Genomic DNA, 24,822 nt, shown 5'->3' with positions numbered 1-24,822 from the left:
TGTATAGGCCGCGGCCTAAATGCACGGTGTAAACGTAGCCATTGAACCTAATTATTAGATAACTAATTGTGGAGTTAGGAAACAATCAAAAATTTCTGTTCTTCTGAAAGGCATTATCGATATTGTTTATTGAGAAATTTTATTAATCATAAATTGATATACCTTTCATTTCATTTTCTTGACATTCATATTTTTTAAATAGGGGAGAGTTGCTGAATGCGTACTATTTAACCTATTTTTTATTATATATTTTCCATTTGGTATTGTTTTGTATGCAAATGAATATTAGAAATTGTAGTATGAGGTTTTGGACGCTTATTATTGCATGTTTAACTTTCCACCAATAACAAATTAATTTGTTATAGGTCTTTTTGTAACATGCTAGAAAAGGTACGATTTAGGCAACCGGTCGCCTAAATCATACCTATAGGTATTTTTTATTGTATTTCCTTCGAAAGTATTGAATTTATGAATGAAAACAATTAAAAGTATAAGATTAATAAAAGAAATCGTTAACTAATACCTAATGATTAATTAATACCAATTTTAATAATTTATTAAATAAAATCAAATGTTTTATAATTATTAAATAATAATAATAATGAAAAAAAACAAATGACACCACAATAAAATTGTCTTAAATATATTTTTGCACTTGACATTTATATTAATATCAATTATTAGTTTTATCCTTGTCAGTTATCAGTTTTATCTTTTGATGGTACGATTTAGGAAATTTGATGGATTTTGTAAAAATATCGATTTAATCTTTACAATGGTTGCAAATATGTATACGTATACATGAATGTAAAATATTCTACAATAAATCTTCTTATATTGTATAAAAATACAAAAATTTATAATAAAATAGGATGATCGCATTGTTATCAACTACATAAGTTAATTAAAAATTAATATCAGATATACCTGATTTTTTAAAACGCCGCTAACATCCATAGAACAAGGCGTAGATTATTATATTTTTGTCTATATTATATACTAATTTTTCATATACTTTATATTATTGTTACTAAATATTGGCTATATTAATTAATAATATAAAATATTGATGAGGTACGATTTAGGCGATCAGTACGCATTCGGCAACTCTCCCCTATAGCTGCGCGTGTGTTTTATAATAGAAGGTTTTTAAGAGTTATTGAGGAAAGGAATAGTTCTTTACTATAAATCTCTCATGAATACGACGTCTATTTGAAGACATGGTTTTCTATAAATTGCACGATTTTACAATCAGAAGGATTCATTCCATAAAGATGAATTTCAATGAAAAACGTCTTCTTGTTCAAAGCAAAGAACGAAATTAATCCACTTTATCCCTCACAGCTCATGTTTTCTTAAGTTATTAAATATATGGTAATTTCTATCCTACAAAATAAAATATTAAACTATAGAAATATATATTAAGTATATTACTATTAACAGATTAAGGCTTTAAATATTTAGCGTTTTTTTATTAATAAATGTCGAATATAAAGAATTATAATTTTACTGACAGGTATCTAAATTCCGATTCAAGAAGCTTGCTTGCTTTTCTTCTTTATTATTCCACTTTTATATTTCTAATTTTAACGGCGCAAAGTCTGATGGTGCGCCTCGTAAAGCTACGACACTGTACCTGATGAAACTGGCAAATTGAGAAAGTTTTTATTACTAGCGTGCCACAAATCGATAGCGCAGTCTTTGGTACCATTCGTTTTGCGACTTCCAATTGACGATTTTACAAGTTTTATTTTATAAGACTAGCACATGTACAAGAAAGTCGACCGAATGTTTCTTTGTGCCGGCATTTCGTTCTTCTCTTCTCTTCGAAGCGAGTATCGAAGACGCGCTATCTGTCGTCACGATGATATATCTTCCGTGAACTATTCTGTGTCTCTCTATGTTACGGGCAAGTCACCGAATTCTGTCCGCCCATGTGATAGAAAACAAAGTACGCGAAAGTATGTTTCCGATAAAAAAGCTAGTTGTATATAATTATTTTTTTGTCGTGAATAAATCTCAACAAAAGTCTCAACAAAAGAATGCAAGTTTCATGCGTTTTGCAAAAAAATAACGACTAATTGCATTTTTTCTTTTGGTTTAATTTATACATTAGTATGCCTTGTATTATTATTATACAATAGAAGCCTTGGATTAACTACTCAGATTATTCTTCAATATTCTTGAAACATAATTTTTTTCTACATTAATGATTTACTTAGTTGCTCAAAATTAAATTACGAAACCACAAAGGATTGAGTAATGTAAAGATCAAAGATACAAAAGAGAGAGAAAGAAAACAATTGTTTGGAATATATATGATGAAAAATAAGAATAATATATCTTTTTTCTTATTCTTGCTATTATCATAGCTTTTACATCATCAAAGCGTAACTATATTAACGATTTAACACACAAAAAAAAAGAAAATTTGAAAAAAAATTTAAATCAATAGCATATCTTTTATATATTAATATATATACCACACATGATGAGTAGAATTACTTTATTATATATTTTCTTTGTGTTATGAACAGGTCACGGATCAAACGCGTATTTTTCTAAAAGAAAATTTATATTAAAATTACAGAGAAAAGAAGGTAGAAGACAACCAATGATTAGAGTTATTTTAGAATATCTGAAATTATTTACTACATTATTAAATATATAATTATTAAATTTATAACGTCAAATTTAACTTAAGAAAATGTATTAAATTTGATTTAAATTTATTATTATTTATTAAGTGTACACGTTAATATAGATGTTGTTTATTTTGAAACTAATTACAGAAATGAATTAATTTACATTTTGACACATGAAAGCTAAAAATAACAAAATTATTTTTTTAATTCAAGGGATTAGCCACTGTTCCTTTGATAGCGTACAACAATTACAATTAATTATTTTACAAATTTATTATATACATTTACTTTTTAATAAAATCTTTTTTTAAATGCCAATCATTTTAATCAAATTATTTAATTTTAATAGAAATTCATGGAAATAAACAAAATGTTCAAATTCTGCAAGTTGCATTATAAATGACGTCTTCATAAAATTCATTAATTAGGTTGATTAATAACTCAATAGGATTTTATTAGGCCTGTTTTTTTTTAGCTGAACTTTTGCATCAGTTCATCTTTCTTCCTTTTCTCTTCAGGAGGAAAAAAGAAGAAGAAGAAAGATGAACTAGTGCAGAAGTTCAGCCAAAAAGAACAGGTCTATTATCTTTGTTGTTGCATTTTTTTTAGGAATTTCTAGAATTGTAATTGCCAAAATATATCTTAATTATTATAATCACATTTCTATTAAATGTGATTTTTCAATTTCAGTAATGCCGTTATCTTATAAAGAAAATAATCAAACTGATTAATATATAATTAAAAATTAATAATCTGCTTAGTATATATTAACTATGTAATTTTTTATGTGATAATATCTTAAAATCGTGTGTAATGTGAAAAAATAAATTGCACGGAAATAGGCTAAAGAAGTACATTCCTATTTTTATCACGTTATGGCAACAGAGTAAATATTAGTGCGCTTGAATCACATCTCGACTTTCACGCGAAAAAGGGAGATGACATGAGAAAACATTTTTCACGGAATAATGTCGCAACACACGCTGCTACAACGAACGATGCAGCAGATCCGTCACATACTTGTACAAGGTGTTGCAGCTACGTATACCGCAGAACATCGACAAAAAGTTGTTGAGAAGTTTACGCGAACGTGCAACCGTGTCCGGGCAAATTGACCTTTTTAAGGGCCCAATGCGCTGGACCCAGCAGATGTTGCTTCCGTTGAAATAGCCGAACGTACGGATTCGCGCTTCTCAACTTTTCTGCAGTTGATGCCGTACCAGATGCGACGGACGATATAATTCGCTTTTCGCGAATTGGCGTTTCGTTATTTGGTTCTTTTATGGGGTGTGGCAGTAACGCACTATATAAAATTCAGGAATTCACTCTTAAAGGGGGATTTTAAAAAGGGATTTTTAAGTTAAATTTTATGATTTAAAAAAGTTATTGAACGTAGAAGTTTAAGGTTCCGAATGCATATTTATTAATGTTTAAATTACATGTATGAATTTTTGAAAGTTCTAACCTTAATATTTTTAAAATTATAAACTGTTACGTAGGTATATCCCGTTTCAAAATAATGATAGACATAATTTTTATTCATCCGAAACAAACTGACAAAATTTTTAATAAGTAACAAAATTACTTTATTAGTCTCGATCATAATGCTTAAATAGTATTTCGGTGTGAATATACATTTATATACATTTTTATAAATTAAAACATTTAATTACATAAATATCTCTTTTGCCCGTATTAAAATAAAAAAGTTATATTAAGTTCTAGCAAAATGACGGCGCTAAACATTAAAGTTCTAATTTTTTAAAAAATTTCGCTTCTTAGTAAAAAAAATACAAATTGTAAAGATATGAGGCCTGTTCTTTATCGAAGAATTTTCTGAACTGTGCACATGGTGCAATAAGTTGAGGTGAAATAAATGTAATTTTTTCACTTCAACACATTGTACCATATGCACTAGTTCAGAGAGTTCATTGATAAAGAACAGATCTGCACTGACTTGATTCTAGCACGGACGATATCGACCTTCATATATGAGATTACAAATTTTATTTCGAATGAACAAAATCTTCCAATCATGTTTACCATCATTTTAAGATAAGATATACATAGTGATTTATAACTTTAAAAATATTAAACTCGGAAACTTTCAAAAATTCATACACTTAAAAATAAATATGTACTCAAAACCTTTAATTTCTATATTTAATAGCTTTCCTATAGCAAAATCATAAAATTTAACCTTGAAAATCACTTTCTAAACCAAAATCCCTCCTTAAAATTCTTAAATTTTTATTTTACTTTATTCAACTTGTGAAACCAGATTGCACTTATGATATTATAAGAAAAATATGATTTGACATAATCCATATTTTTATTAACTATTATTTATTAGTAAAAAAAAATGTTAGGCAAAAATACATACGCTCTCCAAATTTAAGATATAAGATATAAGAACGTAAAGACGTAAGAGCATAAATTTAATAAAAGAAATAATTATTAATTATGATTAGCAGTGCTTTTCTATTAATAATTTGTGCTTATTTATGTTTATAAAATAACATTATTCCAGAAAAAATTATATTTCACAGTTACATTATATATTTATAAATTAATTTTTTCTTTGTTTATATACAAACGTGAAAACGCTATGTAAAATGATTACTTTAATATTATAAATATGTTAGTATTATTAAGACGTGACAGGCTGCAGATATAAATAGAATAAGGGTGCTGACTCAAGTAATCTTAACAGACGAACGAAGATAAAGGAGCAAAGAGTGCTATTTCATGAGACATCGTGATTAGTCATTCTCTGATAGTTATATGTAATTAATTGAGAAACATTAGGTAATCAACAAATCAGACAAAAAACAAGTTAATCTCTGAATCGATTTGTCTTTAAATCTATTATTACGTCATCAATACTAAATGCGTATATTGTACAAAAAATAAGTTTTACACAAATATCGTTTAATAAATTTAGATGATTAACATTGCAATAAGAGACAATGATGATGAATGATTATAAATCTTTTAACATAAGCGTTAAGAAAAAAATAAATATTAATAAATTATCTTCCTAATATTGTTTGCGTTGTGTATAAATTTAACATGTCCTATGTGGACTCCGACGAATTATTATAAGTATTTCATACAGATTCTGACATATAGCTCTTCGTCTGCAATCATGTTTTTACTCTCTCCGTCCAGTCCAAGTTTTTTTTTACTGTTCTAAGCTTTCAAAAAAATGTGGACAAATTCAAAGTTACTTTTCAATATTTCTATTACATTATCAAATAATTTTTAACAAGATATTTTAAGAAGGGGAACTGGACTTCGTCCTCCTCTCTTTATTTCGAAAAAATTTAAGAGTAAAACTTGTGCCAAAAAAGGTTATAGATGGAGGGTTAATATTCAATCTTACACTATAATGCCATACGGGATATCGGCATTTCGATTTAATCGATACATCTAATAAAATGTCGACACTTAATGAAAGTACTTGCAAACTTGCGTGTACTTTCATGTACACCGTCTATATACGTATATACCGATTAATTTGCCGTCGTTTCATTACGCTGCTGTGTACAGAATGTGTTCAGCACAGAAGTAGGTAAACTGCACACGTAATTTCCTGCACTACGAGTCACGCGACATTCTCGCCTTTGTATGGATTGTATTTGAAATCGGCTTATGGAAGTAAAGGGAGTAGTACGCGAATCACACACTTGTAACGAAACGAAACTAATATGGAAATCATGTTTGTGCGCGGACTGCGTTCTACCTGACCTGACCTCTTCAAATTCGAGATGTGCATAAAAACGGAGATGCGCTTACCCTCACGGTTTGCGGGAACCGAGAGAGCAGTGATATGATATAAAATTGAAAAGCAACCTGCTTCTTGTAGTTACTATATACATGTTAACATTACGTTACGGATGTGAATTTGCGTAATCTAATATTATGAGTACGGATGCAGTATGTGATAATATAACATTCTAGCTTCGTGACTCTTGTTAATACACGGGAATGCAGTGTGTTACGTCTTGTTTGTTTAGCAACATTATCATTTTACAAACTTTAGATTTATATTTATTTTAAGTAATCAGTCTTAAAAAGTGCTTATCTTTATTATTTATATATAATATATATAGATATATATATGTATAGAATTAATATTTAAACTGAAATTAGCTCAAAATTTGATATATTGTTATTTTTTGGGTTATATAATAATAGTTACTTAAATCTTTTATGCGGAATATGTTAGAAATATACATATATGATGCTCGAAACAAAAAATTAGGGCAATGTAATAGTGAACACGTGCGTGTGCTGAATATACATTCTTATAAATTATAGATATAAAATAATATTAACCAATAAATTTTTTTATCCTTATTGAAAAATAAATCTCAGTTTGAAAGTAACAAAAATTCCAAGTGTGTATCTACTTGGAGTTTTTGTTACTTTCAAGCTAAGATTTGTTTTTAGATGGAAAACTTTTGAAAGCTTTCAAAAATTTTACTATTCTCAAGTTTGAATATTTTTGCTTCGAAGTATAAAGTATATGTAGATGTACAAAGAATTGACTACATTTACAGGGAATCTTTAATTGGCCAATCATAGCTATTCTTCTGAAGAATGGAATAACTGTGTTTGGTTCGTTTCTTAACTACGGATGTTATTAAACCCGATTAGAATGCCGTCTAAATGTAGTCAATTATTTTCTGTATACTTACATATACTTCGTGCTTCGAAACAAAGATATTCAAACCTGAGAGTAGTAAAATTTTTGAAAACTTTCGAAGGTTTTCTTTCCTGAAGTGCTTGTATTCTTAATAGTTACATCATTTTATGTAAATATAGCAAATGTGCTAGAGGTACATTTTTTGTAAATTTCTTGATTAGTAATTAATTTATTGGTAGCGAAAATTTGATTGGATTTAATTTGTAGTATAGTATTTTGTAAATGTGCAATATAAGTATATTTCAATAAAATCTAATTTAAAATCTAATCCGTTTATATAAAATTAAATATGATTATCTATTGGGGAAGTTCATACTGTCTTGCTAATACTGTGCTATTTTTAATTATTAATAATCAAAACACTGTGGTTAGTTTGATATTTATACGTATTGTGATTCTTAAATTCAAAAATTATGTTAAATAAGGAATATGTCAGAAAAGTATTTTGAATACTTTGTATTTAAAATAGGATTCTTTACAATCAATATTCTGCTCTCGTTTACTAGAATATTGAATCTTGAACCTTTCAACTGTATTTCAGTTTTATTTAAATTACGATATTTTTTTAGCCACACTATTTCAAAAATTTAAACCGCTGTGACCAACCAACTGAAGATAATTACAAAAGAGGATGCAAAGATTAAAAACAAGAGCAGAACGGTGTATTGATTATAAAGGATCCTAATTTGAATAAAAAATATTCAAAATATTTTTCTGATATGTTATTTATTTTAAATAATCTTTATTTCATAATTTATAGACCGCATTGTGTACATTGTCCTGGCTTTTAATTAATTCTTTGGAGGAATAACACGAATAAAAATTTAGAGATAAATCAATATTGTTTAATATCTGTAATCATAAAGATTTCGAGTTTCTCGCGTTACATATAATATTAATGGCTAGCGAGTTTGCTGAATGGAGAACGGAATCGAGAATTATGGAACCAGACAGTCATTCGATTTTTTGTCATATTTGCATTCTTATGAGAATCGGCATGTGTCACGGGGAATTCAATTTCCCTAAGGCGGTAGTCAAGTTTCAAATAGGGTAATACTCAATTATTACATTCGCTCCGTTATTCTCGGTCATGTCAAAGAGCGTGAACCGACTCTCGCTAAGTCTCGCGAGCGAAAGAACCAAGAAGAAGTAGATCGATGCGGCTGTCAAGCGAGCTTGCACGAAGAATGCGAAATTAGAGTGTTATTACGTGAGACGCGCGGCCGCTTTAAAGACGGGAACATATTTCGTCGTGAAACGATCTTTGCATTTGCATACATAACATCCTACGCTTACACTTTGCTACGCCGTATATCTTGCACCGTGTATTATTTATATTTATACTTGAAACGAATTTAGAGAGCGAAATATCGGCATCGGTAAAATAAACTACTTCAATATTACGCTATAATACAGCAGCGGCCTCTCTTTCTCTCTTGCGCGGCAATCCATTTCCGGTTACTATCGTTAACTTTCTGTGAGTTGCATCTTACCTTGTTACTGTTCTGTCCCATGTCGAGCTCACGATTATAGCGTTTTTCACCGTAGATCCAGTCCTGAATTACCTTTTGAATTTCCGGCTTCTCTGGATCCACTAATCGAAAGGCAGTGATATTGGTCCCGCCGTGCTTGAATTCTTCTAAGTCGACGGTATGCAAGTCCTGAAAAGAATTCCGATTGATCGTGACATGAATTCCTATTAGTCACACGTTTCTGTACTAGATTATAAAATTTCATTTCAGCTACATTCTAGATACTGTGGAATATAGTCTTTTTTCATCATATTTGATAGATTTTTTTAAATGACATGATACTCATATACAATTTTTAGTAATACCTTAGATATAAATTAAGTAAAGAAGCTTCAAAGCTGTGTATCTTAGAAACTTCCAGATTTAAAATAACCTAACCCTGACTGAGATAATATTTTTTTCAATTCAAGTTCTTTTCAGTGGTTTAAGATGTTTATTTTAGCATCATTACCATTAAATTGATCTATTTAATTTATGATATTACTATTTCCAGCTTTAATTTAGAACTGTGTTTTCAAGACCGGTTATATTCGGCGTGCAGTTTAAAGTATACTGGAAAATGTATTCAAATATTCATAAAAAATATTATTGTACTAAAATCTAGTCTTGACCGCATTTAGCGCTTCTTTACTTAATTTGGTTTATTCATACAAGCAATATTCTTTATTCGATCGCTTGATATTCGATCCCCTACGAATATTATCTTATTTTACATCTAAATAAATATTATTTTATAGAAAATACAGATATAACAATAATAATTTAACAATTTTACGAATTCAAATAAAATTTTTCTCTTCTTCAAAATCGAGTGTGCAAATAGTAAACTCAAAACATTTTCTGGAAAAAGCTACGATGTCTTAAATCGAATTGGAAGATGGAAATTCTGTTTTATGGTTTACTGTGAATTAGTTACGTAAGATAAATCTCAATCGGATTCACATGGTAAAGCCGATGTGACGTTAGATTTTCTGAAGAATCTCTCACTACAAAACATTTCACGACTTGGCTTCGCAATCAGATTATATAAGGTCCCTCGGATCACTCTGACAGATGTCGAATCTAGTAAAACTGGACGATTTTTGTTTGCACTAGAGATTGATATTTTGTTAATTATTTTACTTTGTCAGTTTTTATCACATTGCGAAAATCTCACGTTCAACTTGTTAGAAGAAAAAAATATCCATGTTCTCTTCATTCTCTGTCACCCCTTGCTCTCCGCGACTATTTCCAGTAATCAAAGAATTAAAAGGTCGACGTTTTATATTGGATGAGGAAGTCATAAAAGCAGCGCAAGCGATTTGCGAACGCTTTTCAGTTAATGGATTTTGTATTGACAAGCGTAAAAGGAGTGAGATGAGATAATAAATGATTCCAATACGCAGAAAGCGTATTCTCTGAAAAAGATTATATTATATGAAATATATTTTGAAAGATTAAAGAGTGAATTGTTTATCTTAAAACTTAATTCTGTTTGTGTAATTTTTAGGGATGCACCGGATATCCGAAAAGTATTCGGTATCCGGTATTATCCGGCACTTTTTTACTATCCGACTAGATATCATTAGTATCCGGGAATATATCCGATTGAAATTTGATATCATTAAATAGTCAATACTTTATTATACAAATGTTCTAGATATAGGTAAGTATGCATATTCATAATGCTATACAATCTCATACATTGTTGCAAAATTCCAATTTTTTCATTTATATATATATATTTTTTTTTTTAAGAAGACATTTTCCTGGAATCCGGTCAGATATCCGACTCGAAGAAATTGCTTTCTCGGATATCCGATATCCGGTATCCAGTAATTTTACGATCCGGTGTATCCCTAGTAATTTTACTTTATTAAAATTTCACGGTCAAGTATTAACCCGTTTTTGTTTATATGATAAGTTAAAACATTGTATCGAAAAATTGTATTTACATTATTAAAATAAATACATGTAATATAGCACATATATTATACCATGTATTAGTATAAATGTTTAGTTCTAGATTTTTATTCGAAGTTTAGTTAGCAAAATATTGAACGTTTAACATTTAACTAAATTATGATAATATCTTCATTAATTTTCTTACTCTCTCTCTCTCTCTAAAAAAGAGAATTATTTTTTAAATTATTAAATACGCGATAAAAAAATAAAAAGAGACTTGCTATATTTCTTTTAAACAACGCGTATAATTTTCGATATACGATTTAAACCTATTATGCAAGTAGAAGAAAGTAAAAATACATTGCTTATGTTCTTTCTTGACTAGATAATTGTATTAAAAATATATTTAAAAAAAATCACATTAAAGTATTAAAAACAAAACTTTCGATAAGAGTAATTTCATTACAACAATTGTCTCAACGAATCGTAACCAATTGATCATTTATTTTTAAGTTTGCATCTCTCTTTTTTTGGAATTATTCTGAAATATAATATAAGATATGAAATGCATTGCCATTTATACTTGCCACGATTTGTACCTGAACAGGAAGGACATTTGAATTTGTATTCTTCGTGATAGTATTCAGGAGCTATCGACAGGAGTGGAGATAACTCAAGCATGGAGCATTTGCTTCAAACCCGGTATCTGTATCGGTGACGCTTGTGGGCCGACGTGATTTAAAGTCGCGTGCAGTTTGAAGGCGTATTCCGCCCATCTTTTCAAATACTCGCGAAGGATCGCGTCGCGGCCATTTATTATCCTTTGTCCTGCATCCGGAGCATGATGGATAAGTCCATGTCCCCGATCTGCTGTCTTCGCCAAGTAGATGGACACAGTTGGCGACATCGTATGTTCTCGATGTCTCACGAATCGATTGACCGCCGCTCAACGATCGATCATCGTCTCGCCTCGAGCTACATCCGGTTTGCACTCTTTCAAGATACGTTGCAACACAGCGGCGATATCGTTTGCCACATAGAATAACATGCAATAACGGCGGTCGATGGAAATCTCCGGTTTACTAACTTCCCTTGCCCTTAATTCCGTTCTATCCTTTATTACCCCTTTGGTGATCATTGCACAACGCGATTGTGAAATCTCTAGGGAGACAACACGAAGATGAAGGCCATGAAGAGTATCATTTTGAAGTTCGAAGATTATTACATTCAAAATTTGCACTTATGTTTAGTGAAGTGAAATGACAATATATTATGTAGAATTGACTTTTTGTTAATAAAAAAATGATATAATGTTTAAATTATAATATATATATATATAATATAATATTGAGATATATCAAGTGAAAAAAGAATAGACAAGTATTATAGATAAGTAGTAAAATTAAATCTTGTAAATAATAAATAGTATGTATTACATGTAAAGTCCTTGTTAAAAAAATTTGCTGTCGAATTTGTTAAAAGATTTTGAATATTATTTAAATATACATTAATTACATTGATATTTATTATTATTAGTTGAAAAAGCAAGAATAAATAAACAAGAATATGATATATGGATGTATCATTATAATTAATAAAACAATATAAAATAAATTAATTAATGGAATCCTTATATTTAATGTGCCATTATAATTATAATACATTTATTCAATAAATATATATATTAATATCTATATAATTAGTACCTTTGAGTAAATAGATAACGTAAAGAATAGATAATCTTAATGGTTACTAAATTTAAATTCTTTTGCTTATTGCTTAATGAGTTAAAAATTTCTGCTCATTTTATCATTGGAAAATCATTATGTTATCCCATTTGCTCATCAGTTCCAGTTACTTCACTCGACGTGTATTTAATAAACAACATAATATTGTAAGTATACACCGATTACTGTCATCGCAGGAATAACTGATAAAACAAGGGAGCAACGGCGGTGAAAGCTCGAAAGTGCTGTGAGGATACGATGGCAAGTGCTGTTATTGTATCCACTCGTGCAACCTTTTTCAATGTAGCGATTCATTGAGTCCTCTCTTTCATATACATTTTATTAACACGAGTTTCAAATGAGCGTGATTTTTCACGTTATGTGCGTCGAGAATTTTGTGATAATTGTGCTTTTCGTTGTGTTTAAGGTTTAAGGGGCTGCGCACAATTAAGGGAATAGGAAATAGAAACAGGGAACAATAGATTTCAACTTATCAGAAACCGCGTATTCCGGTGTAATCAGTTTCTAGTAGATTGAAATCTATTATTCCCTGTTCTTATTCCCTTTGTCTTTGATTGTGCGCAGGCGCTAAAATGTAAACAGTAAACAAATTGGTTAATTACAGACATCACAGTAGAGAACGTAAAGCCATATGTAACGTAATGTTGTTCAGTTTGAAACAATTTTCCAGATTTTAATGATTAATTCTATACCAGTTCTGTATCAATTTTGTTAAAAATAAATGTGTTAAATGTAAAGCAAATGTTACGACATTCTGTGCGCCAACCTATATTTCACAAATAGAGACTAGTGTCTTCATCTCTGCCCAATTCCGACTCTTGATACCACATCTAATAGAATTTCCACAAAGAACAAAATTTGCTCACACAGTTAAAAAACTGATACTCTACAAATATAGGTATATGGTTTTAATAAAGGAATTAAATGGTATGATATTTCGTGCTACCATATAGTTATCGTAACTCGATCTGATGACGGTCAGGACATAAATATCTATCGAATATTTTTTGTCTGTGACACGGAAAATAGATTGCAGTATCCTTTCCTCCGCCCTCGACATGAAAACAAAGATATGTGTAAATATATACCGTGTATACTATCAGAGATTTTTGTTCATCAGCAAAACTAACATACGGGCGAGTAACAAAGAGAATGGCTTTTTTTCTCAATGCGTTATCATGACGCCCGCGGCATATGATAGATTCGGCAAGAATATCACTTTTCACACAACACTGCATTCACGCGTGACTGTTACGGAGTCTATCACGAAATTTCGTTGGCTCGTAACTTGTTGTTTGAAACGGGAACTGCCAGCAAATCTGTATATGGGTGCATAGAGTATCATCGAGACCGTTTGACAGATGTTCAGTTTGTACACGGATGTGTATATAGTTTCGTATACTCGTGATGGCTTGGTCAAACAAAAAAATTTGCGGCAGTATGTTAAATATTTAATTAACAGTTAATATTTGCACGATCGCGGTGACAATTATGTACCAAAAAGAATTTTGTTAGTTTTGTTAGCTACTTTGTTAGTGTTGTTAGCTATTTTACTTTTCAGGAAAGACTAAACGTAAAGCAAAAATATTTCCCGTGATAAAATGTTCCATTATATTGCTCACGTTATACAGAAGGAGATATTAGATATTGATATACAATAGTATAGCTTTAGTTTTAGAAAAAACATTAAATAATAAGAATGATATCTATTATATAAGGCTGTAATTAAATCTCAATTCAGTTCATATTAAAATCTTTTGAGATAGCTCGGATTTTATATTTAAACGTTCAGTTTTACCTAATAATATATTGGGTTAACTTTCATACTCAATAGTTATAATCACTTTACTAATTTCATATTAAATATAACTATATCTATATATTTCTAAATATAACTGTAGAATCTATATATTTCTTTAAAAATAAACTTGAGTTCTTTAAAAGATTATTCAGGATTTCGCAGTTTTTTTTAATTAACTTCTTTAAACGACTTTCGAGATTTCAGTTTTCTGATTAAAGACTGTGTTGAAAGCCGTTTTATTTGAACGGAATTTTGCTTGAGAAGTATTCTATTTCAAGGCGGGAATAGGATATTCCTGCCCGAACTCAAGAGCTCCAAAGTGTAACGCGAAAATCCAAGAGCGTATCATCCTAAGCGATGAATATCCATAATAAGCACCTTAATAGCCAAGACTATAACGACTATAACAATCATCGTAACCGTAACAGGCATAATAACCGTAATGATCGCGCGGGGACGATACGTCGATGTCACGTAAATTCTAAGGAGCAGAATGCTAAAGCAAAATTCGCATGGTCTCAACTTCATCGTGAGATTGCGAAAGAATGGACTTCCACAATTTCATCACGAAATCACTGTTTCATGAGGCGAACTTAATTCGATGAAAGGTAATTCGTCGAAAGTCAAGCAGAGTGACCAAGCAAGATTCATTAATGTTCTCACCCAGTCCGCCGAGGAAAAGGCGCTCTGCCACAGTGTGTACCTATACCCGACCACGTGTAACATAGCCATGCGGACTTCCCGATCGTGCTGCGGAAAGGTCAGGTTGATGGATGATGGCCAATTTTTCCCTCCAAGAGCCTTGACGACTGACCGACGTAAGTGAAAATAAATAGTCTCCGACGCGGGACATATCGTCTCGAGAATAGAGTGAGGCACCGTTAAATTCCCCTATGCGATAGAGATCGGTCGCGACATTAAGCAATTATTAAGCAGCCTCTTATTCTTTTCATTTTGCCGAGTTTTTCCACGTTGAGAAATCTGGTCTACCTGTCCAATAATAATTTATCACTCGCTTTTCCACTATATGAGGTAATATTTCGAGTTAATTTGGTAATATTTTTTTTTAAGAGTTCCGTTCCATTTATTTTTGCGATTTTTTTCTGCGTAATAATTAATTAATATTAAGAGTAAATATCTTATGCAGTTTATAAATTAATAGTTCGAGCTGATAGCTAAGTTAAACGACGCGAAATTTACAAGGAAACCATTAAGGGCGATTATACATTATTAATGAAATTTATCATATATAACTAGCTTCATTAATCTTCTTCAAGTTGTTAATAAATATTAAATGAATGTTATATTAATTTTTGTCAGTTCATTCAAGATAGAAGCGACTTTGTAATAAGCGTTAAGTTGCGTTAATTATTATAATAAAATAAATTTTAGAATATAATACATTAATAAAATAAAATGATTGAAAAAGTGATTTTATGATGAATTTAGAGAATTCAGTGTCTGAATGTGCTAAACGCTCTGTTGTTTCAGATATTGGTGATCGACGTATAATATGTACATTCGTCGTCAGTATTAGTCCATGTTTTTCTCGTAAAACAAACAGACCATCGTCAGTAGAGTCAACGGAAAGAAGCCAAAGAAAAAGCGTAGCTCGATTCTTCCGCGCTCGAACAAATACCCTCGCTGATTTACATTTTAATGGATCTAAATTGAAATCTAGTAGGAGAGAGGGAAAAGTACCGAGATAAATTGCGCCGCTAGTGGTTATATAGCGTGTCCGTTTAAAGCTCTATTTATTTTTTATCACTTATTGCAGTCACGGATGTCGCGTCAGCGCGACTACGCGCTTCTCGTAGTGCGTCTCGACTGACGTGCCACCCTTTCCTCTTCCACTCGCGCCGTCGAGGCAGCTGTAAATTACTAATTATTCTGAGACGGCTTCCAATTTTAACTGCAGCAGGCCGACATTTCCACTTTTTACTCGTTCGAGAGTCACATTGCGCGTTTTGCACTCGCGTAACGTTTTCATTCTGTTCGCAATAAGCCTGCAGACGAAGCAAATTTTAAAAACGAATTTTACTTCTCGTACTGCAATTAAAAGTGACATTCTACACTTGTGATTTCACGATAAACCCCTTCATATCTTTCGTTCACGATTAAATCAATTATTCATGAAAATGATTTCTTTCTCTTGGAACTATAATCTAACATCGAACATGACATAATTTATTGATTCTTATTTGCATTGTTCGATCCTAAAGAATTCACATCCTTTTCAATTTAATATTTAACGTCAATCTAAAGAGTTCTCTTTAACTTGCCGATATATTCTGATGTCTTAATAATTTTTAATAAATTTCAATTTTAACATTTAATAAATTTACTATTAATTGTATTATTTAAGAAAATTAGAATATATTCTTTAAATGTTTCATCCTAAGTAACTATTTATTCATAATATCGATAAAATTTATCATATCGCTTCAAAGTTTCATATAGCGCGGCAGTATGAAATAAATTATTATATTCAGTATAAAATAAATTATTATATTCATAAATCATTATATAATAATGAGATAGCCACAAAATAATACCGTGAACACTATTCGACGTTATGTTGAACTATTTTACATTTAGCTGTAATCACGGAGGATTACCGAATGGCAATTCTGACCAATCATTCGCACAGATTTCTCTTTTTAGTTGTAATTTACGAGAGGTTCGAATATATTCCAGAAGTAAAGTTATCGATCTAGAATCTTCGTGGGAGCGCCAATTCCTTCAGCGTAGTTTCCTCGACAGAGACTGAAGACAGCGAGAGCCGCAGGTGGCTGACACGATGAAGATCGCGAGAATTAGTCTTACAAGCAACGCGCCTGATGTAATTTCGTGACTCTTACGTCTATTCTGGATTACTTCGTGGCTTATGATGGACGGAAAGTCGATTGTTAATCACATTTAATCTTGGGTACCTACCAGTGATGTGATAAGGTAGCTGTGATAGTCGCTCATCATTCCAATCTGTTGCGCTTGTTTCAGCACATCGTAGATCCTCTCGGTGGAACAATCCAATACGATATGCGACTCCGCGGAATTTTTTATTTGTTTTAGCAGCGGCCTGAAATAAAACAATATTCTGTGTAAAATATATTCTTAAATTTATATATAAAGAGAATATCGAATACTGATAAAAGCGACGAACAAAAGACCTTAAACTATATCAAAAAGTTTGTTTCATACAGGAACATCTCATTCTTTATTTAAAATTCTTTTTAGTTTGAAAAATTGTAAATATCTAAAACGTGCTGAAATTAGAATGAATTTTTAATATTTTCCAATAACAGTTTGAAAATATTTGGAGGATATCGCAATTAAGTATATTCTTATTCTTAATACATTCTGAGAACATTTTAGTGTACTATCAACAAGAGCACATTCTCAGTATATTCCTAGCATATTCTAAGAACACTTGCAACACATTTTTAGTATATCCTCAGCATACTTTCAGCATAATATTATAACGACAGGCTCAGAATTAAACTTCGCTGATTTCAATGAAACTTGGTAAAATTACAAAGTGAGTGCTCTTGAACATAATGATACTCCTATTTGGAGGTAAACAATTAATCGTTTGCGAGATATTTTCAAGGTAATATTAAGTTTAGTGATGCCGTTAGTAAAGTTTTTTAGACGTTTACACTTGTGGCATATACTATACTATATATACTATACCACTAATATTTGTAGCATAGTGGATATTGTTTTTATTATAACTTTTAGCCTTAAATTTATAAAAGTTCCTTTGTTAGATGGAAGTTAATTAGGAGAATTATTTTAGGAGAGTAGAAAATCCATAATAAAAATCTATAATAAAATTAATTTATTATTATATTAAAGATGTATATATCACATCTCAAAGCATTATCAAAAATAGAAAAATTTCACAGGTTATTCTATTACGTTATAATATTATTACATCTGAATATCTGTGTAAAATTTAAATTTTTTAATATCGCATTTGCTCATGTTGGTAAAAATAGTTGCCAATAAGAAAGTGCAATACTAAAAAATTTTAATAAAAAATTCTGAAAAAATTCTTAGAGCTCTATGAGAAGAAAATAAACAATTTTCTTGCTGTTTTTTTGTAAAGTTGATAGTACCTACTTGAGTAAAAAATTATTGAAGATCGGCGATATTTATAATTAATATCTTGTTAACTACTATGAAAATTGCAAAATGGTAGAGGACTTTTCGACTCATTGTCAGTTTAATCTATTTGCACAAGAGCGCTTTGTCAATAATTGCGGAACATCCTGTATATTCTAATGATATTGGTTCTTTTGGCTGATACTTTGATATTATACAGCCCAAACACCTCCAATAATAATTAAAAAATAGTAATAATTAAAAACAATAGTAATTCAATAATTATTTTTCTATTATAAAAAATTATTGTATAAAGAGAAAAAATTAATTGATGATAGGATGAAGTCGAGTCAAATTAAAAAAACTAATTACCATGTTTCTTAGCCACAGATATTCAAATATGTATGTCCTAATATAATTGGAACAAATAGCAAAAAATTTAAAGAGGTCAATAGAAATTTTTAATTAAAATTTCCTGATGTAGTCTGTCGATAATTGGTAGAAGAAAGACAAATATCAAGTACATATCTAATATAATAATATGAAACTTGATCTTTTTGCAGATCTGTTCGCGTGAAAACTCATTCGCTCACTCGCTCTCACGATGCTCTTCGGGGACAGAACGGTTCCGATTCCGGACATGTTTTTCGTCGTGTACCACTGATAAAAATTTCATACTACTGCTGGTTGGCTCTCCAGCCTCTCGGAGGCTACCTTTCAGGTCTCTCTCTCTCTCTCTCTCTCTCTCTCTCTTTCCTTCCTCCCTCCCCCCCTCCCTCCCTCCCTCTCTCTCTCCCTTCCCCTCTTTCTCTCTCTCTCGCTTCCCGTCATTCAACATGCACGATAATGCGAATCTCCTTATGCAGCCCGTGGAAGTCAGGACCCGAGCTCGCCATGGGAATTTTTCATGCTCTATGCATAATTTAACGAAAGTGCCCTTTATGCTCGCGTTGCTCTCGTAGCCGTATCGTCCTGTGAATTTCATTTCTGTCCCCGCTGCCGGCAACGACGATTGCATCTCTTTCTGCGTCTGCGACTTTATCGAACGATAGAGAAGAGTGAGTGTTGACTGAAATGGGAGTTATGGTAGTTTTGAATAAACAATTGTAACTTCCTTTGGGATTAAATGCATTAATTTTCTCATTATTTTATTGTTATATTAATTTCATTACATTAAAGAGCTAAGCTTATAAGCAGCATCATTATTTCATTTCTTGAAGTCTATCATATTTTTGTGTAAAACATCTCATATCTCTCATACTTCAAAGCTATTATATTAGAGGAGAAGGTGTTATGACCAGTGTATATATTGTGGCCTTAATATCTCCGCTATTGTATAGCGAATCCTAATGATTACTTATGGAATTATTAGTTCAGTAGCTCGCCGTTATACCATGACGCTAATATTACCAATACTCAATAACCAGCACTTATTATAACGCATTTTTATTTTCAAGTATTTCGAAACATTTCTGAGGTACATTTTAGCATTTAATTACACCTACTTCCCCTCATTTTTCTTAAACTTGAGCGTATTATCACATGAATATATGTATTTTTGAGTGTGTTATTTGCTATTTAACATATTACTTGACTGTATATATTTTGAATTATGCAAATTTAAACAATAGCATGGCATTTTGCTAATGTGGCCCTCTATGGATATTGATTACTTATGACCTCTTTTTTTGAGGTTTTCGTATCATAATAATTATTTGATAATCGATTGTAGCTCTACTGTTAATCTATAGTTTATATTACGTGTACTATTTTTATATAGTACTGAAATTTTTAGTACTCAGTTTATATACAGAAGTTATGCGAATGTATACATTCATTTGCATACATTTTAAAATGTTTTACTTTTTTGATAATTTTGTAACCAAATACTGTTTTCTAAACAAAACTAATATTTTAAGGCTTTTTTAATGGAAGGCCACATTACCACCCATTTTTTTCTTCGAGTCATTATGCAATGTCGCCACATTTTTATTAATAACATCCTAAGTAATAAATATTTCGTAACTTTGAGTCCAGAATCGATTCAACAACATTTTAACGAATGTAATTGTCAAGTTTTAAACTTAAATATTGATTATTAACAAAGTTATTGTGTAAATGTAATTGGGGTATCTCATAATATACCACCTTCTCCTCTATGTATTAAAGCTATTATATTATTACTATTATTATTATAGTCAAATATACTTTCAAGCGTTACATATTGATCAGCATTATATTAAAAAAATCGTTTCTCAAATAGTTATTGAATTATAATATTAATCCTTAAACGTAGTTTATATAATATATGTATATGTCTTAACATATGACTTGATCGGCATTACGACCATGCCATTGTTTCGTAGCGGTAGTTTGCTATAGTAATAAACGTTCAACAGCGTCACGTATTTCATACAATATATCCTGTCTTTGGATGGCTTTACGATATTACAGAGAAATAACCGTGAAATATTTCGAAATATTGTAACATTTTGGCAATTTCTCGACGCCGGTTACTCGCATTTTGTCACTTCTCAGTCCTTAAAGGCTTATCGTATTTTCATCGTGTTGGCCAATAACCTGACTCTTATCCGAAATTACTCTAAGAATTGCAAAATTTCTAGAAAAATCTTCTGTGATTCTATCGACACGAAATTTAAACATTTATTTGATCAATCATGATTGTGAAGACATATTTGTTTAGAAATTTGTGCATATTTTGTGGCACTATATTTAATGATTTTTTGAAGATGTGATTTCTGAGAGTTTGAATATTTAAAAGTAATTTTTTTCGTAACACATACAGGTACACATACTTGCACATGTTTCCTATTTTGTTCTTATAATATTGCACGCACGTGTAAACATAGAAATTAATGTGGTTTTATAATTTATGTAAAGCCAATCTTTAAATAAAAATTTATTAATTTTTTATTTTTTTTTGTTATCGTAACTAATAAGAATAACGTTTTATTTTATCGAAAAAACATGAATAATTTTTGAAAATAATGTGCTTATAATAGTTTGACAACGTTCGCTCCAATGAATCATACCATTTACATTATTTATCGTTATCAACGCACGATTGACGATTAATACGATAATTACGAATATGACATTATTTGCTATTAATGTTATCATTACTATGTAATTGCGTAATGATTGTCACTCTAAATTAGTTATCCCGTCACGTTTGTACCGATTCTAAGCTGTGCGCGTTTTCTCTCTCAATTACATTGATGACTATAGATATTGCAGCAATCACGTTGTGTTAACTCGGATAACCCGAGGTAGACATTCATCCGATACCAAGTGTTAATGTGTATTATATGTGCGCGCAGAATAATTATTTCCCAATCAATTCCACAAAGTTTGCACGTTGTGAGTATATATTATAAAATATATTTTGTAACATATTATATTCTATAATTTGTTCCATTATAAGGACGTTAACTTTCCATCGCACCTATTTTAGAAAATCTGATATTATAGCATATATATGAAAGACATGAGATTCTTATATGATGGAAAATAATGAGGTAACATTCTAACTTTTCAAACATGAATTTTCACGAATATAAAACGACATGTACAGATTTTGGTATAAATGAATACAAATTGAAGAGTGAAAAAGAAATGTGTATTGAAATTTTATAAATCTCGTCATTAATTGTCATTTACCAAACATAATTTAATCTAAAGCAACAATTTATAAAATTATATGTTAATCGTTTTTAATCGTAATATTATTTTCGATTATTGCGGAAATATACGAATAACTTTCTGTGCGAATGCACTCGCGTAATTAATCATAAATATATTTTTGTAATATCGATCATGCGCAATATAAATTTTGTCAACGATAAGAGATCGATATGTTGCTTCGCAGGAGAAATAACTATCTTATGTTCGAATCTCTTTTCCTCTCGATATAATTCTCGATTTTACGAGGTGCACTCTAGAAAGAATCAAACAGCCTAACGTAAGACGAGGAAATATCTTCCATTTGCTCTTTTTTTTCTTTTCCCGCAAGGAAAAGGCCACTCCTTGCGGTACTTCAGTCTACCGTCACCGCTCCAGATAAGCTTTCGAGAGATGGCTCGTGTGATAGTCAGCCTCTTGCGAGAGGTTGCGAGAAGAGTGAAAAGACGTACCGTCTCGAAACGCATAACAACCAGAGAGGACAGTCTCGGAATTTTTAATCTTCTCGCGTGTAGGAAGAGAGTTACGAATGAACGCCATGGATCTGACGCGAATCTCTTTTGAATTGTGAGACAAAAGATAAGAATACAAAGCAAAGTTCGTAATTGCCGTATTTTTTTACATCTTTGTAAATAAATACGATGTGTATGTCATGATATGTAGTTTTCTCATAAAATATTTAAACTTATATGCATTACAAAAATATACATAAAACAAATTTTTTAATAAGAGAACAAAATAAAAAATGATCGTAATAAATTTCGGTTTATAATTTTTTAATAGAAGAACAAAATAAAAATTGATCGTAATAAATTTCGGTTTATTGTCATAGATTAGATTGAAATCTTTTCATTTTTCGCAGTTTACAGATACTCTTGAAATCTGTACAATTTTTAAATAAATATAATGAGAAATATTATTACGTGTATAATACATTTTAATAAAGGTACATTCCTGTAAATAATATTTGTCAAATAAATTTGAATAAATAAGATTTTAGTCGATCATTGTGCTTGCTAAGATATGATAAATTTTACGTGAATATACGGTAGCAAAAGCAATTATTCATCAGATACGTGCTATCGAGATGCGTGGATTCTCTCTATTTATAATGATGAAACGACGAAGGACGATGCATTAATGAAAAACGCGTTCAGCAATTCGATACGCTCGATAATCAATATCCTCGATGGTTACGCGCTGCTCCAATATTTGCTTTTCATCAAGAAAATGCAAAATGCCGAGAACATATCAATTTCGTAGCCTCGTTAAATGAATGGCGCAAATCTCCACATATACAAGGAGCTATTGGGACCATGTGTCTGATCTCGCACGATTTTTTTTTCTTGAACTATCATTCCTCAATGTGATAAAGTTAGTCTTTTTACTTATTTAATAAGAATTATGCAGCGCATATATAACAATAAAAATTTTTTGGAACTTATAGTAAAAATTTTTTTTAAGATGAAACAAGAGATTTAAATATTATATTTACTTTTCAGATTATACTTATGTAATTTTTCTATTTTTTTAATCCGGAATTCAACCTATCTTTTTGTAGAGAAAATGTAAGGTTCAAATATTTATTCTTCAGAGACTACACTTATATAATCCATCCAATTTGATTACAATAAAAAAATTTAACTTTTCATTTCATCATTATCATGTTAATTATATTGAAAGCAACTTACAATTATTCAACATTTAGATACGATATGATGAAATTATATCTGATATTACGTTAGTTTCATTTCATGTTAGTTCAATTCAATCGGTGCATGATATCAAATAGTATATTGAAATCGGATAATCAATAAAGCACAGAGTTGCGTGAGTCGATTAAACGCTTTATTGCGGCCACACGTTGCAGGAAAAGTACTTCAGTTCTCGGCAGTTAACGCGTTCCTGCTTTACAAAGTGCTTTCACCGTCTCGAAAAGACGAGAGTAATACTTTTCGAGATGGTAAAACTTACGAAAGTAATAAAAATAACGTAGTACACTGTTGGTGTTATTGTATACTGGTCCTCTGTCACCGATTTAATTCCCTTCGATTTTCAATTTTGTGATTCGCTATTGACTCTAAGAGAAGATCCTCGACAGTCTCTTGACTCTGATTATGATAGCAGCGTTAGCTTAGCTCGATTCGAGAAGAAGCACAAGAATAAAATAAATACGATATTTATTGACAACATTAGACGGAAAATGAATCTTAAATCTCATATGAAACTTGAATGAGTATTTATTTAATAGCATTATGAAATATTATAAAGAACAATCTTCAGTGCTGTAATTAAGAAATTTTTATGTAGAAATTTAAATGAATTATAGCTAAAATATATCTACAGTCCACTTGATGTGTTACAAAGAAGCATTTTTTTTATTGATTAATTAATAAAGTTCTTTTTTCAATTGGTCATTTAAATATTTCAAAGTATTTGTACCATTAAGTATAGAAATATCTATAAAAAGCACATTGCGAAAATCAATTTTTCAGCAAATTGTTATATTATAAATTATTAAATATTAATAATAATAAGATTGAAAGACCGCTAATGTTAAACATAATACTTTAAATTAAGAAGCGCCACAACGGTCAGAACGTTAAGATGTTGAACTATTGTAAATTCATTTAAATGAATTAATTTCAGAAATGATAATTGCGTGCCGATATGGTTGTCGGACTTTCAACGC

General features: G+C 30.5%; 1 pseudogene; it reads right to left on the bottom strand.

Annotated features, from left to right (window-relative positions):
* LOC108722047 (uncharacterized) overlaps window positions 1-17,301 on the bottom strand; it is a 56,754-nt pseudogene extending 39,453 nt beyond the window's left edge.
* Between the last annotated feature and the right edge of the window lie 7,521 nt (window positions 17,302-24,822).

The sequence above is a fragment of the Mycetomoellerius zeteki genome, unplaced genomic scaffold (assembly GCF_001594055.1).
Source record: "Mycetomoellerius zeteki isolate Tzet28-1 unplaced genomic scaffold, Tzet1.0 scaffold191, whole genome shotgun sequence".
NCBI lineage: Eukaryota > Metazoa > Arthropoda > Insecta > Hymenoptera > Formicidae > Mycetomoellerius > Mycetomoellerius zeteki.
The sequence above is the reverse complement of the archived record's forward strand: the minus strand, read 5'-3'. Positions and strand labels throughout refer to the sequence as shown.